This window comes from Lycium barbarum, chromosome 10 (assembly GCF_019175385.1).
Source record: "Lycium barbarum isolate Lr01 chromosome 10, ASM1917538v2, whole genome shotgun sequence".
In the NCBI taxonomy this organism is placed as follows: Eukaryota; Viridiplantae; Streptophyta; class Magnoliopsida; order Solanales; family Solanaceae; genus Lycium; species Lycium barbarum.
The window spans coordinates 69659761-69669382 of record NC_083346.1 but is presented as its reverse complement, the minus strand read 5'-3'; the positions used below and the strand labels follow the sequence as shown (position 1 = coordinate 69669382).

The 9622-nt window shown below is 41.2% G+C and overlaps 1 long non-coding RNA gene across 1 annotated transcript; it reads left to right on the top strand.

Annotated features, from left to right (window-relative positions):
* The first annotated feature begins 2603 nt into the window (after positions 1-2603).
* Positions 2604-4710, top strand: LOC132613721 (uncharacterized). Its single transcript, XR_009572062.1, has 3 exons — positions 2604-2677; positions 3328-3378; positions 4449-4710. It is a non-coding gene; the product is annotated as an uncharacterized LOC132613721 (long non-coding RNA).
* Positions 4711-9622: the final 4912 nt, after the last annotated feature.

The following is a 9622-nucleotide window of genomic DNA, read 5'->3' as shown; positions in this document are numbered from 1 at the left end:
TTCTGGCATGGGGTTAGGCTGTGTATTGATGCAGCACGGCAGAGTTATAGCGTATGCTTCCCGGCAGCTCAAAAAGCATGAGAAGAATTATCCTACCCACGATCTGGAGCTCGCAGCGGTGATTCATGCTCTGAAGATATGGAGACACTATTTATATGGCGTTCATGTGGATATCTATACTGATCATAAGAGTCTCCAGTATATTTTCAGACAGAGAGAGCTTAATTTGCGGCAGCGGAGGTGGCTGGAGCTTCTGAAAGATTATGATGTAGATATTCTGTATCATCCGGGCAAGGCTAATGTTGTTGCAGACGCGCTCAGTCGGAAGTCTATGGGCAGTTTAGCCGATTTACAGCCAGACAGGAGAGAGATAGCCCGTGATGTTCAGCAGTTGGCTAGTCTCGGGGTTCGTCTGGCCGATTCTGGAGATACCCAGATTTCTGTTCGAGGGGTTTCTGAGTCATCTATCAGGGACGATATTAAGCGGCATCAGTTTGAGGATCCTGTCTTAGCTCGGTACAGGGACACAGCCTATGATAAGGAGAGGACTCCGTTCGAGTTTTCACCGGACGGCACTATGTTATACAAAGGCAGGTTGTGTGTACCGGATATTGCAGGCCTTCGGCAGCAGGTTATGAGCGAGGCACATTATGCTCGCTACTCGGTCCATCCTGGGTCTACGAAGATGTACCATGATCTCCGATGCTTATACTGGTGGGACGGTATGAAACGGGATGTTGCAGAGTTCGTCGCCCAGTGCCCTAATTGTCAGCAGGTCAAGATTGAGCATCAGAAGCCGGGTGGACTGTTGCAGGAGATGGAAATCCCGACTTGGAAGTGGGAGGTTATTAATATGGACTTCATTACAGGATTGCCTCGCACTCCACGGAAGTATGATTCCATCTGGGTCGTCGTTGATAGGCTGACGAAATCAGCCCATTTTCTTCCCGTCAGGACTACCTATTCCGCCGAGGATTATGCCAGGCTCTATATTAAGGAGATTGTGAAGCTTCACGGAGTTCCTATATCTATTATTTCTGACAGAGGCGCCCAGTTTACGGCGCATTTCTGGAGATCTTTTCAGGAGGGACTAGGGACTCAGGTGAGTCTGAGCACCGCATTTCATCCTCAGAGCGACGGGCAGGCCGAGCGCACTATACAGACGCTGGGGGATATGTTGCGGGCCTGCATTATCGATTTCAGAGGCAGCTGGGATGATCACTTGCCGTTGATTGAGTTTGCATATAATAACAGTTACCATTCCAGCATCCAGATGGCTCCGTACGAGGCTTTATATGGCAGGAAATGCAGATCGCCGATCGGCTGGTTCGATATTGGCGAGACAGAGTTGATTGGCCCAGATATGGTCCAGCAGGCAGTGGACAAGGTGAAGCTTATTCGAGAGCGACTGTTAACAGCCCAGAGTCGACAGAAGTCATACGCGGATAAACGGCGTCGACCGTTGGAGTTTCAAGTAGGCGATTGGGTATTCCTGAAGGTATCGCCTATGAAAGGCGTAATGCGGTTCGGCAGAAAGGGTAAGCTTAGTCCGCGTTATATTGGGCCTTATCAGATTGTTCGGAAAGTTGGAAATGTCGCCTATGAGTTAGATCTGCCATCTGATTTGGAAGCGGTACATCCGGTGTTTCACGTCTCTATGCTTCGTAAGTGCATCGGTGACCCTTCCAGAATATTCCCTGCAGATGATATTCAGGTGACGGAGCAGTTATCATACGAGGAGCATCCCGTGTCTATTTTGGATCGTCAGGTAAGGAGGCTCCGGAATAAAGATGTAGCCTCCGTTAAGGTACTGTGGCGGAACGATAATAGGGAGGAAATGACGTGGGAGGGCGAAGAGGAGATGAAGAAGAAATATCCTCATCTGTTCCCTATGCCCACAGGTAACCTTAAATTCCTGCTTAAATTTATTTCAATGTCAATCGTATATCCTATGTGTTGTCTATAATCAGAACCTCCCCCAAGGTATTTTCCAACCTTATGAGGTTAATTTACATTCGAGGACGAATGTTCTAAAGGAGGGGAGGATGTTATATCCCGTGTTTTCACACGTTTGGAGAAACTTGAATTATATGGGATTCTTGAGATATAAGATTAATTTTATATCTTGTTGAACATAGGAGTTATGCATGAAAGAATAGAGTCATGAAAGTGTGGGACAAGGCTAAGGGTAATTTTGGAATTTTGGAAATTTGTTTCGGGAATTACAAAATACGATTCACAAGTTGTTGGGCTTGTAAAATAAGAAACAATTGAGGCCCAAAATATTAGGGGGTGGCCGGCCATGATGGCCTTGGCCCAAGCCCAAAATTTGTATTTAATTTCCATAAGATTAATTAACATAATGGCCTTGATCCAAGCGCATTTTTACTTGGTCATGTGCTTGGTCATGTGACCAAGTCTTGATATTATATGTATAAGAAGATTCAAGACATTAGAAGGCAAGACCAAACAAAGCAAAAATAAGAAAGAAAAGGGAGAGGGTTTCGGGTTTGAGGGGCAAAATTGACCCTCCAAAATCTTGCTTCAAAAATTCATTTCTTGTTAAATTCCTACTAATTCAAGGTTCCTTTGCATCTTGGTATAGTTGGATTGGAGTGGGGAGCACTAGAATCTCCAAGGTGATCATATATTCAAGTGAAGGAGACTTGAGGAAAAGGTAAGAATTTCTACCTTTTTATTGTGTTGTTGAGTTTTGTTTAGTGTATTGGAGTGTTATTGTAATGCTTGATATGTGAATGAAGTTAGAATGATATAAGTTTGTATTGAATTGGAATATAGAAACTTATGTCGTTTTAGTATAATTTTCCGACATTAAGGAAATGAAGTTGTTTGATTGCTAATAGTGATGATCATTGATCAATTTGGAAGTTGGAAACTTGTTATGAAGTTATATGCCAAAGATTTGATGTTTTGCATAAATTAAGACTTTGGCGGAAAATTGTATATTATGTATATCAAGTGTATATCTTAAGGAAAATGATATGAAATGCCTCTAAATCTATGTTGTGATGATCTTGAGTAATTATGGATGTGAAAGTAATGATGTTAGTTTGAAAGTTTGGATTAGAAGGGAAGTTATGGCAAGTTGTGGAAACAATGACTAGTTGAAGGATAATTGTGTTGTTAATGCTTTTTGTTGATGTTAATGTTGTTGTTTGGGTTGTTGTTGATGAATTATAGCCGAGTTGAATTCTCGGGGTGCTATATGTATAGGAGAGGTGCTGCCGAAATTTCGGTAGCCAATTATGCATCAAATTGGAACTTTGGTATTATTAGCTTACAATTGGTAAACTTGACCAATTGCAGTTTTTCGACGAAACGGGAAGTGAGATTGGAAAGGCTTAAGGAGAGTGAAAGGTATGTAAAGCAAACCCAATTCTTCCCTTGGCATGCCCCTAGTATGTTAGGGTCGGATCCGGGCCTCGAAGGACCTCTTGGCCCTCGGAATCCGCAAGACAAAATTTCAGTTTTTCCTTCAATAGAATTGAACTACTTTGATACGCTTTTTCTGAAATTATGCGATTTTGCTCCAAATTACTCAGAAAGTCATAGAATGTCTGTAGAACCTTTTTAGGTGACTCGATATGCTTAGAGGGCACAATTTGAGCCCGCCGCCTTATTTGTCCCGAGGCGGGCCCGCTATTTACGGTTTTGCCCCTAATATGCTAAAGATTCCTTTTTAAGCGATTTTTGAAAGAAATGTTTTAATTACCCTACTAATCGCTTAACGAATATTATTCTAAATATTCTATTAAATCTTATAAATTATTTTGACACTCGGAATGACTTCAGTAAAGTTATATTTTTGTAAATTATTATGATATCCGAATTGTATTAATTCTGATTCCGTCCGACTCCATTTGATTTGTTTGTCTTCGCTACGCCTCATCGAGTCTTTGAAAATACTTATGATATTTTTAAATTGCATTAGTCTCTCACTACTCCATTCGTGGATGTCCCAATGTTTCCCACACTGAGCCCGGGCCAGGATATGTTGTCAAGCGTAATTCTCTGCATTGTTCGCCGCGTCCCGTTGTGAGGAGGCAGGTATACGCGTACATGGGTCTGTGGAGTATGATGTGCCATGTCCGCCTATTTTGATCTGATCTGTATGGCCATTTTGATATGACATTATATGATACGGGGCCACGCCCCTTTTTCTGATTCCTCTGTATAGTGGCACCAGCGTCGGGAGGGTGGCCACATTCTGTCTGCCGAGTCCCGTGTCAGGGACCGGATATGATATGATATGACATATGTTTTTGTACGCATTCTGTCTGTTTTGGAAATATGCATTTGACACTCTGGATTCTGTACTCATTTTCTGTAACCAATATGATTTGACTTATGTGATTCCGCTTTACATATTCAGTACATATTTCGTACTGACCCCCTTTCTTCGGGGGCTGCGTTTTCATGCCGCGCAGGTACTGACGACAGGTTCGCTGATCCACACGTTTAGGATCCTATTTCTGCTATTTGGGGCGCTCTCTTCTACAGAGCCCATCTTTTGGTACAGTCTGTCACTGCTATCTGGATATGTACTTTGTTCAGGGTATGACGGGGCCCTGTCCCGTCTTATGATTATGATATGTTCTGTAGAGGTCTGTGGATACATCTGTGTGGGTTCTGTACATATGTTTGGGATATTCTGTTCTGTGATGGCCTTATCGGCCTATGTGTGCCAAGTCTGCTTTTCTGCTAAGTTCTGTAGCGACCACTAATATTATTATTATATTATTATTCTGTTAATATGCTAATTTGGGGTATCGGGTACGTATAGGTGCCCAGCTCGGGCACTGGTCGCGGCCCACGGGGTTGGGTCGTGACAAGTACATCGCTGTGGGGAGCACCGGTATTATTTGTAAGAAAGAAGGATGGCTTCTTTCGAATGTGTATTAATTATAGGCAATTGAATAAGATGACAGTGAATAATAAGTATCTGCTTTAGAGGATTGACGATCTATTTGATCAGCTGCGAGGCGTCAAATATATCTCAAAAATAGACTTGAGATCGGGGTATCATCATGTTAGGGTGAAAGAGGAAGACATTTCGAAGACGGCATTCCGGACTAGATATCGGCTTTATGAGTTCAGTATTATGTCGTTCAGGTTAACTAATGCTCCGGCTGTATTCATGGACTTGATGAATCGCATATTCAGGCCCTTCTTAGATCTGTTCATGATTGTGTTTATAGATGATATTCTGATTTATTCGCCGTCAGAGGCGGAACATGCAGAACATTTACAAGCAGTGCTTAGAGTCCTTCGAGACAGAGAGCTATATGCCATATTCTCCAAGTGTGAGTTCTGGTTGAACTCTTTGGCTTTTCTTGGCCACATTATTTTAGATGAAGGCATTAGAGTGGATACTCAAACGATTGAAGTAGTGAAGAATTGGACAAGTCCCACGATACCAACGGAGATACGTAGTTTCTTGGGTCTGGCTGGTTATTACAGAAGGTTCGTAGAAGGGTTTTCTTCTCTTTCGGCCCCATTGACCAAGTTGACTAAAAAAATCAGCCAATTTCTAGTGGACAGATGCATGTGAGAGGAGTTTTCAGATATTGAACGACAAGTTGACCTTAGCACCCGTCTTGACTCTTCCAGAAGTAATGGATTGCTATGTGATATATTGTGATGCTTTGTGTCACACCCCGACTTTTCTAGGGTGTGATGGGCACCCGACCCCATATCTGGAGCCGAGCGAACCCGCTGACTCTTGTTACATATAGAAACTCTTAAATCAATTAAGAAATGAATACATAGTAAGCTCCCCCACATATATTTTTTTTTCATAAGTAAAATCTGACATCATATAAGACTCGTGACATGAAACATAATAACATATCGGCTGCTGGAGCCGCTTACAGACTGACAACCCAATACATACGACTCTGTCTGCAAAGTCTCTAACATCAAACAAACATCATAGCTCAGATACTCTGACTCGGCAGCACTCCAGAACAAGTGGAGCCTGCCAACTCCGCTGGAACATCTTCTATGATAGTTGTGGCTCATCTGGTGTACCTGCGCGGCATGAACGCAGCCCCCGAAGAAGAAGGGTCAGTACGAGTAATGTACTGAGTATGTAAGGCATGAATAGTAACATAATAAAGGAATATACAGTATGAATAATAACGGAATAGACATATGGAGATTATCCTGGGACAGATGTAACCTTTACATATGAATACCTTTCTGCGGATGCCATGCATGCTTAGTTTCTTATTCAGAAAAACGGTGCTTCTTATTTACATATACAGAAAATAGAACATTTCAGAAAACGGTGCTCTTTATTTACATTCACAGACGCCGAGTACATCGGCTCTCCTACCCCCCTCCCCAACAGTGTCCCAACATATTATATATATATATCACATATACAGACGCCGTATCCGGCTCTCCCATATCCCGCGTTCTGGCATCCCGCGTCCGGGACGAAATCCAGCTGAATCAGGTGGTGATATAACAGTGGCCCTCCCCTTTCCCCATATACATATACATATACATATTCACATTCATATACATGCGTCATAAAATTGGCATGCATGAGAGCCCAAAGAAAGTAATGTGTCCATCGGGGTGACAGAAGGTCGGTAGCCTCCGATTACATTATGGAACAACCATAGTCGCTTTGTCTCACCTTGAAGGAACGGGTATTATGAGGCGAGACTACCAATGAAAAGTGTCATTATGAGGAAAACATCAAATAGGGTCATAGGGTACAGTTTCATATACCTAGGACCTTTTGAGTAGTCATTACCTGTAATAGAGTTGAGATATCAAGAATTAGTTTAACGTTTCCATATTTTCCTTTTCATAGCAGAACATTTTGCCAACATATCTACCGTAGGCATTTTCTCATCTTGGACTACATCGTTATCATTATAAGGTCATATTCATCATCTTAGTCATGGAATCATCTTTGTCATACTTATCATAGGCATATCCCCTTTCTTAACATCATCATTATCATTGTCATCATAGAAGTATCCTCGTTAGCATAGTTACAGTACTTGTCACTCGGTGAACGGGATAAGGATCAGAATTTTTCTTTGGATTCTGCTTCAAAATAGGTCAAATGGAACAATAAGGAAAATCCGGGGACCATGGGCCCACCTCGGGTCAAATGAGGTGGCGTACCAAATTTACATATGTTACATGTCATGGCGTTACTTGTGAGGGTTTTAGGGTAGTCGGGTCCTATTTATGCGAGTTCTAGAGGGTTAGGAAATTATTCCAACATTTTGCACACTTTTTAGTTCAATTCTACTGATTGAAAAAGAGAAAACTGTAGGCGCGAATTCCGGAGGGTAGAGTTATTCCCGAGGCTCATATCCAACATATTCCGTCTAAGACATGCCATAGAAAGAAGGGTAAAGCCTTACATACCTTTTCTGCTTCTTATGCGACTCCAAATTCACGTTCCAAATCCGCCAAAATCTACAAATTGGTCATGTTTACCAAAACTTGATTAGAGCCTTTAGAAGTTGATTCTTGAAAGTAAGACTTTGTCTGCCGAAGTTTCGGCAGCATTTCCCCTGTAAATATGCCATCCCACCAAGTTCAACTTGGCCAATTCTAATCAACAACAATCCCGGGAATTCAACCCGGCCAAACTATCAACAATACCAACAATTCTTATCAACAACATTAACATTCCATTCAACATACATTCCAACAACTTAATCAACATACTATTTCTTCCGAGACCTTCGACTTCAACCTCAACCATACACTTACTTTGACAACAATTTAAATCATCAAGTCCTCATTTCCGTCGTAGTATACATGTCAACAACAATCAAAATACTACATAGAAATTCATTCATTTTTTCCTACACAACATATATATCATACGGCCAAGCTCCAATATTTACAACTTCAACTAAAATCGTCGCACTTTCATTATCCACATAGAATTCACAACAACAACAACTAAAACACTACATAAAATCATTGAACAATTAATTCCACCCTTAACCATGCACACGGCCACAACAACTACACACATATCCTCATGAATTTTCATCCATTTCTATACATTATAACAACAACCAACATACTACATAAAATTAATTCATTATTCCTATACCATGCAACACATTTTCGGCCAACCACCATACATATTCATATTTCATGAATTTCATCCATTTTCACACACTATACTACTCATAAACCATCCATAACATACACAAGGAAGATGAAACCTTACCTTTCACCTTTGATTCTTCACTTGGCTAAAGTTATGAATTTGTGCAAATGATTGATGTTCTTGTTCCAACAACCCTTCCATGTTGTAGAGGACCTTCAAATTAGTGGGAATACTAGGAGAAAATAATTTTTCTTCATCAATTCCCATGGCCTAAAATTTGGCCATGTTGGCCGAGACTCTTCTCTTCTCTCCTTTTTTTTTTCTTCCATTAGAAGATGAACTTGCATATATATATATGCCTTCCCCCATTTTTCCATATTTATGTTTTAGTCCCTCAATTATGGCCTCATGTCCCTTTCCTTCCCTCTCTAGAGTTTTCCACCTTTTTCTTGATTTTTCTTGAAATTAATTTAAGAAGACCAATTGTCTTCTCTTACAAGCCTCAACCATGCACATGCGAAATTACCCTTATTAATTAAATATGGCATACACGACACACCATGTGACCATGTGGCCTCCTCTTGAATTTTCATGAACTTGGCGAAATTCCCATTTTACCCCTAGCCTTCCACATTATTTCCATTGACCACTTGCGAATTTCCCTTTTTACCCTTAACCTTTCTCAATATTTTCATGCTACCAATGTTCGTAAATAATATTCACAACAACTTATACATTATAATAATTTTTTTGAAAATGGTCATTCCCTTTACTTCGTCACGACCACTTTGGAATATCCGAACGTATAAAATACGGGATATAACATCCTCCCCCCCTTTAGAACATTCGTCCTCGAATGTTCAACTGGTCTTATGGGGTGTCATAATAGTTCGGGAGGATCCCTTTGCAGTCGTCCTTTCCTTCACGCTCACTCCATGTCCTTTACCTCATTCCCTTTATAATCGAACTTCTCGGCTTTTACATGAATCTTCTCCCCGTGTCTTGGGCTTTCTACTTTGTTGGGCCAACGTATTATCCTTGTCTTTCTCAGATCATCTCTCTTCTGTTACTGCTCCATGACCATATCTTAACAAAAGCCACACCTTTAGACTCTTACTACAACTCTTCTTTAGTCTCTTTTCGTATCTCTCAATACAGGTACACTTGTCTTGACTTAATGTGTTGGTGCTCGTTCCGTTTATCGTCATTCCTTGTAAGCCCGATATGCCCCCCCCCCCTTTAAGGGGTTCCTTACATGCTCATAGTCCTTCATGAAGTCTTCGCTTATACCTTTATCCCTCACCTTCTTTTCCAGCTTTGTACCTAACATATCGAAAACTTCTTAGCTTAAGCTTTTCTTTTACTTCCTGCCTAGGTCCTCATTTGTCCACATTTCCATACCTTTCTATCCTTTATTCGTCCTTTCACTTGCTTAGCTCTCTTGCTCGTAATTCTTTCTTAACTACGTGTTCGTGTTGTAGCTGTGCGTCCGTATTTCTTAAG